The 21,783-nt window shown below is 40.3% G+C and overlaps 1 pseudogene; it reads right to left on the bottom strand.

Moving 5' to 3' along the window:
• Window positions 1-9,562, bottom strand: part of LOC107743360 (uncharacterized) — a 10,668-nt pseudogene extending 1,106 nt beyond the window's left edge.
• Window positions 9,563-21,783: the final 12,221 nt, after the last annotated feature.

Here is a 21,783-nt window from a genome sequence, read left to right as displayed (position 1 = left end):
AGCTTAATGGTTCAATGATCTACAACAAAATAGAACGAGCTTCGGTGATAACTAAGCAAATATTTAATTATTTATAATAATACTGATTTCTCGCTGGAAATAACTTCAGATGTCATAGAGATTTTTCTCAGCAGTAGCATGCACAGCATTTCTATGTTGCGAATTTTAATTCGGACACAACTGCATTTAAATAAAGTCACTGTAGTGTCCTGCTCAAGACCATCTTGGAACGAGCCATGCTTTTAGCAATGATGTGTTCATACAATGCAAACATTATTGTTCTTAATATGCAATATAATATTTTAAATTATCAAAATAAATGAGCAACTGCTTTTGAGGCAGAATTAATCCTGGGCATATGACACCACAACTACAGGGTGTACAGTGATTTATTCTTTCGCCAAATATTTTGTTAGCTTATTAATAAGTTAAAGGTAAGTATTTGCATTGCAGTAATGTCGATGAACGTTAATGGGGGAAAAAAATACAACTCTTGAATGACAAATTTAAAACTATTTGCTCAGGCCAACCGAGCCTGAGCCAGGTGGTTGCTGGAGGTTACTTAGTCTATCAGCCTACAGTGTGATTCATGTTTGTTAACGACACGCAGTGCTCGTTTCTACCTAGGTAAGTTTGAGCTATTAGCTCAGACACACATAGTAATTTAGGTAATTAGTTCAATAAACCTAAGTGTACAGCACCCACGTTCACATCGTTAAGCCACTAGTTAATTTATCTGGGCTCCATTAGCCCAGAAACACTTTTAACTCAGGTCACTAGTTTAAGCTATTTGGTCAACCGATCAGGTACACACAGCAATAGTTCACTAGCGTTAAGCCATTCGGAAAAGCCGGCCCAGGCTCATATAGATAGCAAACACACGGTCTCACGGCTCTCCGGAGCAGCAGCAGTACACATGTCTTGGCAATAGATCTGCTTGTTCTGGGGGGTTTTACCTTTCTTCTTTTTATATTTTTATATAAATATTTTTTTATATTTCTTCTGCCCATAGGGATGATTTTAAGCATACTATTGTATAGCAGCAGCATACATATCATACATATTTTGTTTTAGCTTTGTTCGGGGGTTATTTTATATGCTATTTGTGCAGCAGCAGTATGTCTTGAATTCTCACGGCACCGTATCGCCATATGCATTGGCAGTAGCAAGTTCCTGTACTTGCTTGCAGCAGCAGCAATAATCTACAACTACAGCAATAACCAACAGCAGTAGCAATTCAGCAGCAGCGTAGCAGATCTATTCCGCCAAGACCAAATACATTAACACTGGCATACCCATCACCATGCTAAAATCTTCAGAGTTGTCATGATTAAAATATACAGTTTAGTCATGAAACTCTAGATGGCGCAAGCTAAAGACCAAATACATTAACATTGTCATATCCATCACCATGCTAAAATCTTCAGAGAGTTGTCATCATTAAAATATACAGGCCATCTGCTTTTGAAGTCAACAATGAAGGGCACATCTTCAATCACTTCATGTCTTCTGTAGGCAAAATTTTTTTATTTTTTATTTTGTGTTTAATAATTCGATGGTTGTCCTTTTTCTGATCCTCAGACAACAATGCCAGTCGCTCTTCATCTAGGCGTTGTTTGTTCTCTCCAGCTGGATAATCAGGATAGAAATTGACTTCAGCCGCCTTCTACTTTTTGACTTGGTTTGAATTTGTATTTTCACAATGTTTGTGTTTTAAAGAATTTATCTTTACTTCGGAACAGCTGATAGTTCCCCATCTTCCACTGTAGACTGATTTTCCAGCCATAGAACCATCAACTGATCCCTTTTCCTGTAGGCTTGGATGCCTTCCCTTACGCAAAGAAAGTATATTTCCTAACATATGAATGATCAATATATTAAATGACATAACGGTATATTAGAAATTATACAGAATAATATACTGTGTTAATATATTACAATATATTGAATAATACATGAAGAATTGCATATACTGAAAAATATGTGACAATATATGTATACAATATATTTAATTTTATTTACACTTTATAATATATAGATGTACAAGTGATAAGATATTAGGGATGTAATGGTATGAACATTTCTTATGACGATTATAGTAAACAAAATTATTACGGTTATCAGTATTATCACGGTATTGTTAAAATGTGCTTGAAATGTTCAAAAAGAACTGACACACAAATAATTTCACCAAGTTTTACATTTAAAATCAACAAAGAACAATTAAAATTAATTTTTGTTTGCATAACTAAAACAATAACATTGCCAATGATGTCCGGATTTTAAATGACAACATGACTAACAACAGTTTATCTAATAGCATGTTCAAATATCTAATGTAAATGTTCAAATAAAGCTTTGAAAAAGTTTCATAAATGGTAAACCTCACATTTCAGCTTTTAAATAAAGAAAAGGGTCAAGTCAAAATGATAATTGATTAATAAATGATTATATGTATTTTATCTGCTCCATAAATAATACTAGATACCTTATTGTTTAAATGTGTAGAATCCACATAAGCTTGTTTTTCATCAACCGGTCAAAATTTACAGCAGGGCATGCAAATTCAGTCCATTTTTTGGCCCAGACAAAAACTGCACTCAGGCTGAATGTAAATGTAACTCTCTGTAAATCCACTGTCTGACACTAGGTGGCACTTTTGGAACAGTAGAATTAGAGCTGTTTCCCGTAACCTCCGAGGACAAAACAGCATTGCGCTTAAAACACTACTTTATTAGGCTATTACATTAGGTATTACAACAAAATGCCATCACATCTTTTCTGAAGACAGTCAGAATCTTCAGAGGTACATTCATATAATTAATTCTTCCATATATTAATTTGTATAATTCCTTTAGCACTCTTTAAAACCTCCCAGCTTTTCCTCCATGTTTTCACACAAAACTAAACCACTCTGCTGCTGTGCGCACGTGAGACTGTTACTTAAAACTGTGTTTTATGCTTCAGGGCTCCAGACTTATTCTTACCACTGGTTGCTCTTTTGCGACTAACTTTCTCAGTTGGTCACGAGCACATGATTTGGTCGCAATATTTTTATTTTTTATTTTTTGGGATTAATCAATGCATGCTGATGAACTTTTATCATAGTTTATAGTTATATGAAAACAAAAGTGGTTAACCTATGTTATAAGCCGGGCTTCGGACGCTTTCACTTTCGAATTCACGATCTTGGTGTCACATTTGATGGATTAATTCTTATTCTTAATTAAAAAGCATAACAACAATAAAACGGTAAGATACAATGACAAACTAGCTTACAAAACGTTTATTAAAAAAAACAAATAAGACGAGGTATGGCATACACCGCATGCTGTATTATATACCGACTAATAAATTACAGAACGTTTAGCAAACACTGAGGAATCAAATAAAAATAATAATAAAAGAGAGCCTCCATAGCATAACATAACAGCAAATATAGCAATCTTTTCAAAATGAAAACAAAAAGAAAAGTAAAACAAAACTTGCTGTCGTTGACAGTCCTTGCATGTTTATTTCCCCACAAGAATACCAACATGTTCACCTTCTCTGGTTTAAGAAGCGGTCTTTTACTTTACTTTAGCATGAAACCCATCCATCGTTTCCTCAATATTCGCGTCATTTTTGCTGGGCGCAGCTTCGCGCTCGTGCTAACGCGGTGAGTATAAACCAGGCTCTACACTCGAAGCGCTGCGCAGTTCAAACGAGTAGCGCGGTTTCGTTATGCTTTCAGTTTCGTTTGCCATTTGATGTTTCTCATATGCAACAGAAATGCAGCGCTTATGAGTTAAACAATGCGGTGGTCACGCCAGTGCGATCGCACACAAAATTTAGTCGCACCGGCAGAAAAAAGTATCGCAAAATGCGCCCATTTGGTCGCCCACTGGAGCCCTGTGCAGTACAAAATTTATTTATCCGGTAATCGTTACATCCCTATAAGATATGGTACTGCATGTGTAAAAATACAGTGAACATATATTTACTTATGCAGTATATACACACATACAGTATATGGACATATATATTTCTTATATTTATATGTTTCATATTTTAAAATATAGCTAGTTTACAATAGCATAAGCACACCTGCTCATACTAAACACTTCCGGTTAGAGTGTACGCTGGCGTGTCTGTCTGCCACTGCTCCCGGCTTAATCCTTTAAATGTTTGAACATTTTAAACTTCAATTATTATTATTATTTTTTTTTTTTACTTTTAAATCATAATTTGTTCTGGTTCTGTTCATTTTTCACGCGGTATTTAAATCCCAGAGCAATCCCTATTGGGTGATCTACCCGCATGCTTGCTCCCGAACGAAGTGCCTGCCTGCCTTCAATTTCATCCGTTAAAATAGCAGCGTAAGTTACCTCAGGTGAAGTTCGGCGCTTGCTTGCGTTGGATGGACTCGCGACGGCCTGGGGTCGGCTGCTCTGGGCTCTCGGTTGGGTGGTCTGCTGCTGGTTGCGGTGGGATTCGGCTCGCGACGGCCTACTTGCGACGGCCTGGGTTCAACTGCTCTCGGCTGGATGATCTGCTGCTGGTTGCGGTGAGGTTCGACTTGCGACGGCCTGGGTTCAACTGCTCTCGGCTGGATGATCTGCTGCTGGTTGCGGTGAGGTTCGACTTGCGACGGCCTGGGTTCAACTGCTCTCGGCTGGATGATCTGCTGCTGGTTGCGGGGAGAGCTGAATGACCTGCCGCCTCCCTACCTGTAGGCCTTTCACCCACTAAAACATCGGTGTGCCTTGGGAGAAGCTTGGTGTTTGTTGCCTGTGTTGGATGGTCTGGATTTGCAGTGGCCTGGGATTGACTGCGCTTGGCTGCCAGCTGTATTGGGTGCTTGGTTGCGGACGTGTTGGCACACCTGGACATCGAGACCAATAAGACAGTGCTGGCTGTGGTGGTATTACAAGGATGAAGTTCCTTTTGCTCACTGCTCTGGTATGTTAAATCTGTGCTAATGTTCATAGTTATCTCTACCTTGCTGCTTCATATCTTGGCTACTATATTTGTCTAGTTAGGACTTTTTTCTATTCTTCCTCGGATCTGCATAATCTGAACTGTTCATATCCTCTTCCAGTGGACATATATAATGCCTGAGCTTCCTTGGAAATTCTGCGCCGTCCTTGATATGTCCACCGAGGATCTCGACGTGGTTTCTGTAAAGGGCCGCAGTTCGCCTCCTTGATTAGTGACTACATTCCAGTAATTTCATCCCGTCGTTCTTCGTCAAAGTTGGGATCTCGATTTGTAAATCCACTAAATCTCTGTTTAATTAAGTTTGTATCTCCAAATGCTGTAAGTGCTGTGCCACATATGGTGAGGATGACCTTGATAAATGCGAGGTCTCTAGCAAACAAATCGTTTATTTTAAATGACTTTTTCATCACGAATTTGCTTGATTTTTTATTTGTGACTGAAACATGGCTGAAAGTGGATGGACTATCATCTCTTGGTGAACTTTCTCCTCCGGATTGTGCTTTTTTTAGCACTCCTAGATTTTCTGGTCATGCTGGTGGTGTTGCTACTGTTTTTAAAAGCAATTTTAAAATCAAAAACAATAAATACAGATGTGTACTCCAGCTTTGAGGTACAGTTAATGAGTGTCGAGGGGGTCCTGTATTATAGGGGGTCCTGTATTATGTGCACTGGTTTACAGGCCTCCGAAATTCAACAAGGACTTTATTAAACGCAAGTCCTAATGCATCATTTGTATTATCAACGTGAATGTTAATTAACAATTCTCTGAGTTCCTCGCTAATATCGTGTCTCGTTGTGATAGACTGTTGATTCTAGGAGACTTTAATATTCACCTTTGCTGTCCATCTAAACCACTGGTGAAAGAGTTTTTATGCCTCATTGAATCTTTAAATCTGTCACAATTTGTTTCGAGTCCTACTCATAATTTGGGACACACATTGGATCTGGTGTTGTCATATGGCTTCCCCATAACAAACCTGAGAGTGATTGATGCTGCTTTTTCAGACCATTTGCCAACTGTGTTTGAATTTGTTTGTGATTCCTCCACCCCCACATGCTCTCAGTCTGTAAGTTATTCTCGTTTTATTCAGCCGTTCACTGCCAGTTTATTTTCAGAGCACTATCAAGCAAACTTTGTGGATGTTGCCGCCTTCGACAAATTAAACACTGAAGAGATGGTGGAGGTTTATATTAATTCCTGCTCCATTTCTATAGATTCTGTTGCTCCCCTTAAGCTAAGGAAAGCGAAGGGAAAGGGCACCACTCAGCCTTTGTTAAATGATAATACCCACGCTCTTAGACAAGAGTGTCGTAAGGCAGAGCCAAAATGGAAAAGAGACAAACTCCAAGTATCATATGAGTGTCTGATTGCATGCTTAACTAGCTACCAAAAGTCAGTTAAAGAGGCTAAGTCAGAATTCCTATCCAAACTCATTATTGAAAATGCAAACCGACCGGGGATGCTGTTTAAGACAATTGATTTGTTGTTAAATCCCTTACCTGCCCTTTCTCTTGATCCATCTTGGGAAACCTGTGAGAACTTTTTAACATTTTTTGATAATAAAGTATTGAATATTAAGGCTTCTATTAAGCCATCAACATATGATCCCCCATTGAGCTGTTCGCCAACAGATTTGTTAACTTGTTTTCATCCAATTTCCTCTGTACAGTTAGCTGATATTGTTTTTAAGACTAAATCCTCCAGCTGTGAGTCTGACGTCATCTCAGCTCGTCTTTTTAAGGAAGTGTTTGCAACTCTGAGTCCGGCCGTAACAGCCATCATTAATAGTTCTTTAGCAAATGGAGTTGTACCAGCTAGTTTCAAACATGCGGTGGTTCACCCTCTGATTAAGAAACCAAATCTTGGTCCATCTATCCTCAGTAATTTCACACCTATTTCTAAGTTGCCTTTTATCTCTAAGCTATTAGAGAGAGCTGTTTATCGTCAGTTGAATTCCTATATCAGTATGTCCAATGTTTTAGATACTTTTCAGTCGGGTTTTAGATCACTGCACAGCACAGAAACTGCACTGTTGAAGGTTAGCAATGACCTTTTGCAAGTTCTCGATACTGGTTCATATGCAGTGCTTGTTTTGTTGGATTTAAGTGCGGCATTCGATACAATTGATCATAGTATTCTGTTACATCGGTTGGAAAAGTTGGTGGGTAATTCAGGGTGTCGCTCTGCAGTGGTTGGCCTCTTATCTCAAAGACAGAACTTTCTCAGTGAGCATTGGAAAGTTTTCTTCTTCGTCGGCTCCTTTGTCATGTGGTGTGCCCCAAGGGTCCATTTTAGGCCCTCTTCTTTTTTAACTTTACATGCTTCCCTTGGGTGCCATTATTAAGAAATATAAGATGTCATACCACTGCTATGCTGATGATACACAGTTCTATCTTCCAGCAAAAACTGACAGCAGTGATTCTTTGGATGTGCTCTACGACTGTTTTGAGGAGATAAAATGTTGGATGGCTAATAATTTTTTGCAATTAAATGAAAGCAAAAGCGAAATTCTGATTTTAGGCCACTCTAGGACTTCATCTGTTTTTAATTTAGGGTCTCTCTCTGCCAATGTTCAACCCTATGTAAGAAATCTTGGGGTTACATTTGATTCGTTACTAAACTTTGAGAAACAAATTAGCACAGTGGTAAAGGGCAGCTTCTTCCATCTGAGATCAGTTGCTAAACTGAAACAGTTTTTGCCCCTCAAAGATCTGGAGACTGTAATCCATGCTTTCATAACATCACGCCTGGATTACTGTAATTCCCTTTACTGTGGCCTGCCTCAAACGGCGATTTCTCATCTGCAAATTGTACAAAATGCTGCAGCGAGGCTTCTTACTGGAACAAAAAAGAGGGATCACATTACTCAAATTTTAGCGTCTTTACATTGGCTTCCTGTAAAGTTTAGAATTTACTTTAAAATAGCTGTCTTTGTGTACAAGGCTTTATCTGGTTTTGCACCAAAATACATCAGTGACCTTCTGATTCCTTACTCTCCTCAAAGAGCACTTAGGTCTAGTAATCAGCTTCTCTTTACTGTCCCACGTTGTCGCTCTAAAACCAAGGCTGGTCGGGCTTTTTCAGCTGCAGCTCCTAAACTTTGGAATAGTTTGCCTGTAAATATGAGACTTGCTACTATACTAGCCAGATTTCTCTTGCATTTGATTAATGTCAATTTAAGGTTTTGATGTCAGTTTGCTCTGATTCTATTATAATGTGTTTATTTTTCATATAATGCATGTTTCCTATTAAGCTTTTTATATACTGTGTTTTGTTGTACAGCACTTTGGCGCAACTCTGTTGCTTTTAAATGTGCTATAGAAATAAATTTTGACTTGACTTTGACATGACTTAGTTAACAGACTATCACTGTGCTGGAAAATGCACAGCCATTACTTTTAAAATAAAGTAAAATATAATATTAATGGTGTTTGGCCAATCGTCATCCTAACCACAGGCTTTACTCTTCTAAACAATGGTAACCCCACAAACTTGCACATACCAGAAACCCTTTCACATTTCAAAATAATACAACATTAAACACTAACAGATCTCCCCCTGTTTTAATACTGAGCAAAAACACACAACATAACACTTAATTTTAACATTTTACTCTGTTAACAGCCAGAAGCAAAGCATGCTGGGATCTAGAGGTCTGATGTAACTCATTCTGTGAATGTGTGTATATATGTGTGCACATACATTCACATTTATATGGGAAGATCTATGTGCAATATATACTCAATAAAGGATCAAACGTTATGAATATTAGACTTATCTTTGTTTTAATTTCTAAATAGATTTGTATACATTAATATATAGCCATATATTGTCAATGCATATATTGCTATATACTGAGAAATTTAAGCACTAGTTTCCAATATATGGAATTGTATAATGTAATATATTGCATTATATTTTGCAGTATATTCCCATGTATTTTTTTGTTCCGTAAGGGTTGTAATCGGCACTTTTGCAACCATTTCATATTCCTCACTCCTAGGATACACTTTGTACTTCACTATTTCTGCAGCCAGGATTTCAGAATTTCTGATTTTAGTTTAAGCTTTGAGTCTATGTTAAGTGAGGTACCATCATTCAAGTACTCTTCATTGGCTTTCTGCAGTTCCAGCTCTACCTCAGGGAAATGTAAGGATGTAAGTTGGTCAGGTTTCACTCCTCAGCTTTGCGGAAGAAGACATAGGCTCAGAAGCTGAGGCAGAAGTAACATCTGATGGTGTTGGGGAAACTGACAAGCAAGAAGGTGTTGAAGATGAAGCTGATATCTGATAGCGTATATCAGTGTCCGCAGAAGAAAGAGAACAGACATCATATGCACTTAGCATCGCTACACTCGTCTTGGAGATCCACAGTTGAGGTAAGATTCAAGAAATCATCAAAGTCAGTATAAAGATACTGCAGCCTGTAATCTCATGAGACACCACATTGTTTCCTAATCTCAGATTTAAGTTCTTCAACAGATTTGGGTATTCCAGAGGGCAATGTCAATTTCATTGAGTCACTATCTCCTAGAATAATTATGAACTTTGCTGGATCAGTTGTTTTCTTTGTTTGATTCATCACTCTGAAAGAGAGAGAGAGAAAAAAAATGGTTAAGGAGCATATATGTACCTTTTCTAGGTAACCATATGGATAGCACCAACTTTATAATCACAGAGAGGATAACAATCTGCCAATTCACCCAGCTCTATAAATGAAACATCCCTTGGATGTGGTTCCAATTCAAAGGATCGATCGAAAAGGAACCTACCTTTTTTTGCTATAAAAGCAATTCCATCTTTCAAAACACAAATCTGCACAATTTCTGCAAAATCAGGCAGCCCACTAATTGTTCCATGCACAATGATCATGCCCTTTTTGTGTACTTTATGCCATCAGAAAATACTGTCTGAGCTAAATTAATAGCAGAGGCGCTCGGGTATTTTTGATTAAAGTTGTAAATAATGTCTTCATGAAGAACATTGACAGGCACAGTTGAAATGCGAGTAGCCTCTACAGATGATTTATCACACCGGGATGACTGCATAAATTGACCAACCATGAGCTGATTTTTCCTGTCCAAAATCTTGGTGATATTTTTGAAACAGTTTGTGTGCCTAGCTACTTTACTTTAAAACTTAACTTAAAAAAAAACAAACAAAAAACTGCTTGGCTTCGAATCTCATTGTCCAGAACAAAACAGGCGGACCAAAGAGAGAGATCATCGCTGGGTAATGCTCCAGAAAGTGATGTTTTGGCAAAAGCTTTCTTTCTGGAAAATGTACTTGGAACCGATTGCGGTGTTCAGATATTTTGCTCTTGAAGTATGCGACAGACTCACTAGTATGCACAGGACATACAAGTTCAACAATGTCTTTCAAGAGAAGAATGAGTTCTCAAGCAGGTTCATCCTGAGGTATAAGTTTCCAACAATTAATGGTATTAGCCGCAGCAAACACCAGTTATCTTGTGCATTTCCCCCAATAGTTTTTTTTTTTCCTTACATAATTGAGTGGAAGCACATGAGGGCGATTGGTTTTATCTCCCCACTTGAATGGGAATTCCTGAATCTGCTTATTAAGTTGATCAAAGGTGAAATGTTTCTTCTTTATAAATATTTCAAAGCATCCAGCAACTCAACAGGCACTATACCTTCTAGAAGATCATGGGCCACATCTGGGGGAAAACCTGCAGTGACTTTAAAGTACGAGAGGTTCTCAGATACATGACAAGCAAATTATCTCTGTGATATTTCATGTGCTTGAAAGCAATGGCTAAAGAACCATCTTTTGAGGTAGCTTTTAACAGAGAATTGGATGATGACAATGAACTGATAAGCTCTTTTATGACCTGCTGATCTACATAAAGAGCATGTTTCTGAAAGGGTTTAAGAATAACTTGAGTTGATACAGATACTGATGCAGAACTGATCATGTTCTGCAAATCTGTGATAAGTTCAATGGCATTACTAGGAACATGAAAATAATTTTCAAGTTTTAGCAAAATGGATGCAAATTTTAGCTCTTCAGCTGGCAACGCATCATCACTGAATTCATCCAAAACATTCTGAGTACCACTTTCTCTAACAACTCCTGATTTGAAGTCCTGAAGAGAATAAGTATAGTGCTTCCTATTCTTATGGGAGTTAAACTATATATTTTTTCTATTTGCACCATGGTCTGCAACCAATCACATCATTCACCTGTAGGTATTGTGGGAGGGATATATTTAAAATGTAACCAATAAAGTCACTTTTCTGTAAGGCTTTTGGGAGGGATAAATCACAAGTTTACCAATGAAATGATTTTTGAGGAAAGTCTGTGTGCTCAGTGGCCCAATAGCTCTCTGGTTTAGGGGTGGGTTTAGTTTCAAATGAACCAATCCAGTTTAACATGAATGACCAAAAGGGTAGCACACAGTGGCACAAAGGTGTGAATGTCCCCTGAAAATAAAATGGTTTGAGGGGATTACTTGCCATGGCAACAAATGGCTGTTGCATGGAAGTCTACCTCAGTAACATACATCCGAATTGGTACATATTTGGCAGTATACGGACCATGATATTTCCTGTGTCTTGTCAGTAATACTCCCAGATTTGTCCGAAAATCTGAGGTGTGTACAGGAGTTTACTGGTCTGTATACAGCTCTTTTCATGCAGTGACTGGCGAAGGACGCAATAGAGCCAGTCCCTCCAGCCGATATGAAGATGGGGTTTTACAGTCCCTACTTCATTGTACCCAAGAAAGGCAGTGGTTTACTGCCAATCTTGGACCTGTGTGTCTTGAACCGGGCCCTTCACAGGCTACCTTTCAAAGATGCTGACGCAGAAACGCATCTTCGGATGCATCCGTCCCCGGGATTGGTTTGCAGCGATTGACCTGAAGGATGTGTGCTTTCATGTCTCAATCATTCCGCGCCACAGACCATTCATGTGGTTTGCGTTTGAAGGACGAGCATATCAGTACAAGGTCCTGCCCTTCGGGCTGTCCTTGTCCCAATCTGTCTTCACGAAAGTTGCGGAAGGGGCTCTTGTTCCCCTGGGAGAGCAAAGTGTTCCAACAATTAAAACTTTATCTGCAGCCAGCACTAACTCGGATATAAAATCAGCACAATCAGTTGAGCAAGTACAGGTACCTGGTGCTTAGGCACCTCAGTCAGAAAAGTGTAAACTTTCCCTGAAGCAGACAATCTCTTTTCTCAGTATGGAGTTGGATTCGGTCAAACAGATAGCACACCTCACAGAGGAACATGCTCAGTCTGTGTTGAACTGCTTGAATATGTTCAAAGACAGGACAGTGGTCCCACTGAAACATTTTCAGAAGCTCCTGGGGAATTTGGCAGCTGCAGCGGCGGGCTGCTCCGTATGAGACCATATGGAGCACTGGCTCCACGGCCGAGTCCAGAGGTGGATGTGGTAGCGTGGCACTCACCGGGTCCAAGTCAGACCGGCCTGCCGCTAAACTTTCACCCTGTCGTCAGACCTTGCGTTTTTTCGGGCAGGAGTGCCCCTAGAACAGGTCTCCAGGCATGCTGTGGTACACATGGATGGCTCCACCACTGGCTGGGGTGCCAAGTACAATGTGCAAGCAGTCTTGGGGGTGTGGACAGACCCCCAACTGCAGTGCCATATCAATTGCCTAGAGTTTTTAGCACTTGAACCGTCTCAAACGGTGCTTATGAAGCAAGCATGTACTGGTCCGTACAGACAACAATGTGACCGTTGCGTACATCAACCGACAAGTTGGTCTGCGCTTCCATCGCATGCCGCATGTCGCAAGTTGCCTGTCACCACCTCCACCTCCTCACCGGCTCGGCTCCTCAGTGAAAACCTGAGTATGCGTTGCACCTGCTGCCTATTTATACTCATGCTGCGACAAGTGGCAGCTGGATGCAATTATCACAACTCATACCAATGTGCATTGGCTCGTTAAGTTTACACTCGAAGTAGATTGGTCTCTCTGGCAAGATCCCCAATTCATCGGTATTGACGTGATGTTTCCATTCCCTCCTTCAGGGAATGAGGGTTACATGCGTAAATGAGACTTTCAAATGTCTGTGCCCAGGTTGTCACTGATGTTCACTAGGTAAGTGAGTTAGCTGGTATGGTGGGGGTGTTAGTAAAAAATTCAACTCTTAAACTGTATTGTTACTTATAAAGATTCATTTATTGCATTAGAAGCACACAATAATGGTGCCATTAGCACACTTCAAGGTTACTTAGAATGCCATTGCAATCTGTTTTAAAGTCACTAAAAGTAAAGGATAGTATGACCTTAGTTTGTTATTAATTTAATATTAATATATGTTCAACATTCTTACAGTGTTATTTAACTGCAATTGTTGTCACTAAAATACATTTGAAGTTTTGCTGAGTGAATTCTGCATTTCATAATTTACATACAATAGTGGTTATTTAAAGTGTATTTATGTATACTCTGAATAGTTCTACTTTAGCATAAACAAGTATATTTAATACAACTTTAGTTGAACTTACTTACTTACTTTTGCACTAACTAAACTGCATTTAGTACAAACTTAGTTGTTCCAATTTAACAGACTTTAAGTATACCAATTTAGAGAGTGCCACAAATACATTTAGTTATACTAAAGTACATACAAATAAATTGTGCTTAATGTATACGTTTTTTTTTTTTTATTACTAGGTTGTATACTCTTTATGCATGCATGCATTATGGTAGAATCACTAGTTAATATATCCTCACCCATACCATGTTTGGTATCTAAGCATTTGTATTGTGATGATCTAAATGAAAGTGTATATTATATGTTGATACATATGCAACATATTAGTGTTCTAAGAATCTTTAATAGTGTTACAAACTCTAGAGTTAAAGGGGACAGAATGTAACAATTAGTCATGTTATTTTTGTGGAAAAGAGTGGAGGGGGTAGAAAGAACCGTAGGCAAAATAAAATATTGCTAAATTGTGTATGAGTTATTTATAATGTAGTAATATGAATTAAACAGAAGAGAAGAAAAAAAACAAAAAACAATTGACTAAGGGGAAAAGGAACTAAATTAACCCTTAAATGCATACCTTGGGACCCGGAACGTGTAACGGACACTTAAATAATGTTCCTGCCACAAATGTCAATGTGCCTTTAAGAGAACTTCTGTTGTTGTATGCTGCTACGGTACGTATGCACGCATTGTGTTGTGAGCGCGCATGCGCAGAGAGAGTCAAAGGTGAAGAGAAATGGTCGCTCTACTGCTGTGTACTGCATTAACATGTTCATCCCTTTGTTTGTGACGAAACCAGAGTGTTTTGTTTCTGTTTTGTACTCGCTCTTTTACATGTGTGTGAGACGAGTATGCCGATGAAGAAACTACTATAAAGGCTCGTGGAACGACTAGCTGACTGCCTCGAATTTTCATTCTCTCCCCCTGCCTTCTGTTTTCTCTGGGTAGACTCTTAACTCTTTGGCCCACGTTACAAATTGGCGCCCGAACAGGGACTGGATTCTTGCCGACCATAGTTTGTTTTCACCTATGTGGATATTCGTTTTTTTGCTAACTTTTTGGAAGAGGACTTTCGTTGCCGGAGTTTTTTTTTATCGCGCTGCAGCCGGCGGATTGTGCTGACTAGCTTGCTAACTATGGGGACCATGCGGTCGGTGCGTGACTGATTTTCAGGTGCTGTTTATGCGTTTTTTTGTTTGATTGTTCATATTATCTTAGTGGATCGCCCAAAATATGGACTGTTTTGAGTGTTTACACTAATTTTTGGATGTTTTTGTTCAATGTTTTTGCCCTATGGATCGCTGAAGTGAATCGCTGAAAAGACTGCAATTGTTTTATTCGGACGCTTGTGTGACGAATATCAGTGCGGGCGCATTTATGTGAAATTCGGGAAAAGTGAAAAGAACACAGCGTGTGGAATATAACTGTTTTTTTCTTCCCTTTTTTCATGTTTTTACCATGCAAATCTGTTCATTTCAATCTGGCACATGTGGACTATTTCCCTTTTTGCGTGGACACTTTGGGTAAAATTTGACTTTTTTCTTTGGTGCAATTCAAGAGTGTTTCGCTATTTTTTTTCTGAGACTTTCTGAAGTGAGTCAAATTGTGTTATACTGTTGAGAAAATATCTCTGACTGCTGTAAAAGGAGAAAATCAAGATTTATGTTAATTGTCTGACGACATTTCTGGAAAATATTGCTGATTATTTACTGTGGGTGTGTATAAGCAACTTTTAATGCTTTTGGCTCTAATATTTGTGAAATTTATTGTTTTCCCATTTCATTGTTTCAGTTGAGTAATTAACTGTGTTTTTGTACGAAATGGCTACTCACCCTGACATTCAGTTTGACCTAGCTGACTGGCCCACAGTCGATGACTCTTGTTCACAACAGAGGGAGTCGCAGCAGTCTGTTGGAGACTTAAGGGCTCAAGTCCAGCTGTTACAAGCAGAGGTGGCAGTGCTGCAAAGGTGTGTTCGTGATTCGATTGACCTACAAAAAGGCATACTGGACCGCTTGGCGCATCAAGAGTGTACCGCACCTGTTACTCCACAGCCAGCTCCTTTGGCCAGCTCAACACCTTACAGTGTGGCACAGGCTCCATCAACAGCTCAAAGGTCAGTGCCAGTCAGTGCCACTTATAGTAATGCACCCATATTTGCCCAGCCGTACACTGTGGATATGAATACCACAACAAATGCACTTACTTCTATGCTTTATCAATCACGGCTTGAAACGCCCGTCTTTGCTGCAGATTGCTCCCTGAATCCTGAGGACTGGCTTCAGTCAGTTAATGTTTACAGAACCTTTCTGGATCTCACCGATGCCCAAATTCTCCTTGAGCTCGCACGATTCCTGTCAAAAGAGCCAAGAAAATGGTTTACCATCCTTAGCACACATGTGACAACTTGGTCTCAGTTTTGTGAGTTTTTCGAGACTGTCTTTCTGCCTTCAGACAACCAAGAACGTATTCTGAGGGGCATTCTAGACCGCATGCAAATGCCTGATGAGCCGCTGCCGACTTTTGTCACTCACATGTTGGGTGAGTTTAGTAAGTTAAAGACTCCTCCACCCCAGCAAGAGCAAATAGACTTGATACGGAAGCATGTGCTCGAGAAATATAGAGTCGCTCTTTATGGCACACCCATACCATCAGTCATGGACCTTCTTTTACGGGCTCACAAGCTTCATGCAGTCCTTGGTCCAAGTGTGGGGTGTTCGCCTCAGACACAGGCTAGCAGTGCGCCCTCAAGAGATGTTTACTGTTCCAAATGCTCCTTGCCTGGATTCACCTCTCGTACTTGCCCAAACTGTAGTTCAAATGCTAAGCCGCGTTTGCCCCCAACGGAGATTCCGAAACTACAGGGAGATGCCGTCAGTAGAGTGCTTGAAATAGGAAGGATGGATGGCTCTGACCAGGCCATTGGGGATGGAAAAGTGGTTTCAGACTTGGCCCAGAGGGGAAACTTCAGGGGAGGGAGGACGTTCAGACGAGGCAATCCTCCCTCCAGGAAGTAAATGTGCCTCACTTACCTGATGCTTCCATAAATGATCAGCCTACTTTGTGTCATGTGGATGATGTAGTTTCTGCGTCACATTGGAACACTCTGTTCAGAGTGAAGGTTAATCTTATTGGACAAGCTTTTGACGCAACTCTTGACACTGGTGCATCCCTATATGCAGTGCAATCAGTGGTTGTGCAGAATATTCATGGGGGGGACACACAAATAAAACCGTGGTCTGCTCCTCCTATTCAGCTTGCAGATGGAGCATCCTGCTGCCCGCTAGGTATAATCTGGTTGTCGTTGGGTTTCATGGGTCAGCGCTTCTATCATCGCTTTGCTGTTCTTCAGAGTCTTTCTTCTCCTGTCGTTCTGGGAATGGATTTTGTGTTGAGATCTTCAGTCACACTTCATGTACCTTCCAGGACAGTGGTCCTTGGGGATGAGACAGTGCCTCTTGAGGAGTTAGAGGGTGCAGACTTGATGCCTAGTCCTGATTTGTCATGTTTGGGAGTCAATTCTTCTGTCCTGTCGGAGAAAGTTGAGGAAGCATCTCTAAATAACGAACAGAAAAGCAAACTGACTGAGCTTCTTGAGACCTTCAGTGGATTGTTTGACGGACGTTTGGGACACACTTCTCTTGTAGAGCACAAGATCAATACTGGTGATGCGAAACTGGTTCACCTCGCCCCTTACCGCACTTCTCCTACTAAAAAGGAGCCCATTGATTCCCAGATCAAGGATATGTTAAGAGAGGGAATAATTGAACCTGCTTCTGGTCCCTGGGCCGCTCCAGTCGTAATTGTCCCAAAACAATCAGGAGAGCCCAGGTTTTGTGTTGATTATCGTGCACTCAATAAACTCACGGTCAAATACTCATATCCTCTCCCAAGGATTGACAAATCACTCGACTTTCTGGCTAGAGGAACCTTCATTTCCACTATTGACTTGGCCAGAGGCTACTGGCAGGTGGCGGTGGCGAAGGACTCGAAGCCTATGACTGCGTTCATTTCCCACTGCGGGTTATTTCAGTTTTGAGTCTTACCTTTTGGATTGTACAACGCGCCCGCCACATTCCAAAGGCTGATGAACTCTGTCCTTGCGGGTCTCATCTATAAATCGTGTGCCGTCTACTTAGATGATATTGTCATGGCATCGCCTACTTTTGAGCAGCACCTTATTGACCTGAGAGAAGTTCTTACCAGGCTGGAATATACAGGGCTGTCTGTTAAGCTGGAAAAGTGCCAGTTCTGCAGGAGCGAGCTCACTTTTCTCGGTTACAATGTCACTGCAGAAGGTATCCTGCCAAATGAGGGAAAAGTAAGGGCTGTGACTGATTTTAAAACTCCTACTTGCGTAAAACAAGTCAGACAGTTTCTAGGACTAACCAGGTACTACAGACGTTTTATCCATGATTATGCACGCCACGCTGAGCCACTCTTTGCGCTTACAAGGACGGATGTTCCCTTCGTATGGTCCAGTGAATGACAGGCGGCCATGGATTTTCTTAAAGACAAGCTGACTTCTGCTCCTGTTTTGAGATTCCCGGACTTTTCACTGCCTTTCTTTTTCCATACGGATGCGTGTGACGTTGGGCTTGGTGCTGCCCTCATGCAGAGAGACAACAATGGCAGAGATGCAGTAGTAGCCTACGCAAGTCGTGCCCTTCATAAGTCTGAGAGACCGTATTCTACTCCAGAAAAAGAATGCTTAGCCATCATATGGGCTCTGGAACACTTCCGGCCATATATTGAGGGTCTTCACGTGACATTTTTTTCAGACCACAGCAGCCTGAGATGGCTAATGTCTCGCCCAAACCTCTCTGGCTGGCTGGCTAGATGGTCTCTCCGATTACAGGACTTTGACTTTGACATTGTTCATAAGCCTGGGATAAGCAATCAAGTGCCGACGCTCTTCCTCGTAACCCTGTTCCTTCCTGTGAGTCACCATTGGGAATTCTCCCCAATTATGCCATTATTGGGGGCCTTGACCTTCGTAGTTTACCCCCTGTGATTTTTTCGGATCGAAAGCACCTCAGGCAAATGCAACTTAATGATCCAGATACGGGAAAACTTCTGCGGATGTTGGAGGGACAGGATGAGAGTTATGATGAGGAGTTGTCTCAGTATATGATCCAGGATGGACTTCTGTACTTCGTGGATGACAAAGTGTCCTGTAATCTTCACCCCTTGAAGCACCTTAAACTGTATGCACCCACAGCTATGAAGAGGAGTATAATGGAATATTACCATGATCATCCAATGGCTGGACACTTGGGGATGACAAAAACAATAGCGAGACTGAAGCTTCGATTTTACTGGCCAAAGTTATCGTCTGATGCTAAGAAGTATGTCGCCTCCTGCACTGTATGCCAGTTCACAAAACCGGGCCAGAGGAAACCTGCTGGGTTTATGATTCCCATCCGCCCACAAAAACCTTGGGAGCATACAGGGGTGGACTTTGTAGGGCCTTTTCCGTGCACACCCTGTGGCAATGCGTACATCCTGGTCTTTGTGGACTATTTTTCAAAGTGGGTGGAGGTTAGTGCGGTGAAAGAAGCAACTGCCTGAGTCGCCGCCAGCAAGCTGCTGAGTGAGGTCTTTGCATGGCACGGTGAGCCTACCTATTTGATTTCAGACAGTGATCCCCATTTGTCAGTGAACTCTTCAAGCATGTACTCACCACCCTGGGGTCAGAACACAGACTTACGACTGCGTATCACCCCCAAACGAATGTGACGGAGAGGGTGAATCATTCGCTGAAGACCGCCATCCGTGCTTACGTAGGTAACAAGAACACTGCTTGGGATCGTTACCTGCCCCAAATTTGCTTTGCCTTGAGAATGGCACCTCACGAGAGCACTGGACATAGCCCATCGTTGTTCCTGTACGGACAAGAACTGAATACTCCTCTCGACATTATCACTCAGCCAAGCTGTGATGGAACAGATGAGCCTGGTATCCCGTACCCGGAGAGCTTGGAGTCGTCAATCAGAGAAGCGCATGATCACGCTAGGTCCATTTTGGATGAAAGCCATGCCAAAAAGAAAAAGTACTATGACCAAAGACGTCAGCCTGTGTCTTACTCTGTAGATGAATTGGTCAGAGTAAAAACTCATCCTCATTCAGACGCTCTGGCAAACTTCACAGCTAAGCTGACACCTGTATATGCTGGCCCTTATCATATTACACAAAAGCTGTCAGAAGTGAACTACGGACTCACTGACGTGAATACAGGAGCAGACGCAGGTGTATTTCATGTTGTAAATCTGCTCTCCTTTTCGTACCTGGGACACACTTGTTGAACCAGAGACTGTGCCTGCAGACGGTTCTGCTGAGGAAGCTAAGGCTGACAGTTTTTTGTTAGCTGAAATGCCTGAGGAAGTGAGTGTGGACAGTGTTGATCATCTGTTGATCATCTAATAGGTGGACGAATGTGTATCACACTGACAGACTAGACCTTAAATAGTATGTTAATTCTAAACGTGAGTTCATATGGTTTGTTGAATGCTGTGAAATTAATAAGGTCTACTACTTTGTGTGAAAGAAATAAAAGAAAATGAGAATAAATAATTAGTCTGTTGTAATGTTTGTTCCAGTGTTGAAATAATAACTGAAGATACTGTCCTGAGAACAGTCGTTTATTTTGTTTATGGTTGGTTTCATGCAGTTTTCATTTGTGTGAAATATGCTACTGCAGATTATGTATTTTGATCTATTCATACTGTCATGTATGCCGATGTGTGCCTAATTAAAAGACACTGAATATTCTGGAATAATATTGATTTGATTGTACTGACACTATTGCATAATGACAAAACTTGAACTGAATTTAGTTGGATTATGATATCACTGTTTTCTCCAGAGCTGCTTTATTGCAGAATCGACTTTGTTTCATAATGTATTAATTTTGCAACATTTTCACTGATATTGAATTTTATTAAATCAACATCAAGCTGACACAAAGTGAATAATGAAACAATGGTATACAATTCTTTATAGCTGAATTGAACTCTATCTGAATTGAATTAATTCGTAAATATTAACTTTGCAAAGTTATTGAAATGAATTGTCTTTTTAGAGGTACAGTTTTCCATTAAATAAAACAATGATTTTGTACAATTTGTGGTTGCATTTTATTTTTTATTCATGTAATTACCTACTTTTTCTACAGTGTTTCATTGTTATTGGCCAAGGAAAGTTTAGCTTTTTTTTCAAGTTTTGAATGATTTTATGGTTTATTAATATTAATAAAGGGAGACATATGGAATATTTAAGCTTTTATAAAGCAATCTAGTCTATATCATGTTTGTCAGTCTATTTTAGGTATTTCCATAGCTAGTTTTGGCCAGATTACCCATTTTAAATAAGGTGTAGACCCACTTAACACTAGAACCGCCAGAGGTCGCTGTATACCTAAAAGCGCCAGCGGGTCAATTTTACCCACACACATGGCAACTGTATTTATATGGCTAAAGAACATACTATTTCACTGTATTATGCTACTGTCTTCACGAAGAAGTGTCTAGAGCAGTGTTTCTCAACCCTGGTCCTGGGTGCCCCCCAGCACTGCACATTTTGTATGTCTCCCTAATCAAACACACCTGATTCAACTCATTAGCTCATTAAAAGAAACTCCAGGACCTGAAATGGGTGTGTCAGATAAGGGAGACATACAAAATGTGCAGTGTTGGGGGGCGCCCAGGACCAGGGTTGGGAAACACTGGTCTAGAGTCATGAAATGATTATGTCTAGTCATCAACTATATTTTTATCCTGTTGTTTTATGTTCAAGACTTTTTAATGCAGGCTACACTAATCCATAATGGTCAGTAGCCTAAGCTAAAAAAAAAAAAAAAGCCTGCACTGACAACGGAAATTAGAAGGTAGTAGCCTAAAGATTTGGGTGGTCTAACCCCTTAACTGTCACTCACATTTTTGAACATAGACGGGATTGTAAATTACATAATTTTAGTAAAAGTCAATGACTGGGAGACTTGAATGTTTTATTTAAAATCTGTTATGTACATTTGAAAAACAGCCACGGGTAAAATCTACCCCGTGGCGGTTCTAGTGTTAATGAATGTGTCCAGATCAGATCCGGGCCGAAATAGCGCCCTCTAGTGGCAAAAAATTACATATTGTGCCTTTAAACTATATTCATTGCGGGGTATTAAATGAAAATGCTATTGAAACGTCTTATATACAAGTGTCAATGCATTTAAGAAAAATAAAAGACATTTAAATCACCATTTTGCTACCCCTTTGCTGCACCTTTGGCTCAGAATGCATTCTGAAATTCTCACTGCATTTTGCTACAAT

Source organism: Sinocyclocheilus rhinocerous, unplaced genomic scaffold, assembly GCF_001515625.1.
Source record: "Sinocyclocheilus rhinocerous isolate Xijiao unplaced genomic scaffold, SAMN03320098_v1.1 scaffold467, whole genome shotgun sequence".
NCBI lineage: Eukaryota > Metazoa > Chordata > Actinopteri > Cypriniformes > Cyprinidae > Sinocyclocheilus > Sinocyclocheilus rhinocerous.
The sequence above is the reverse complement of the archived record's forward strand: the minus strand, read 5'-3'. Positions and strand labels throughout refer to the sequence as shown.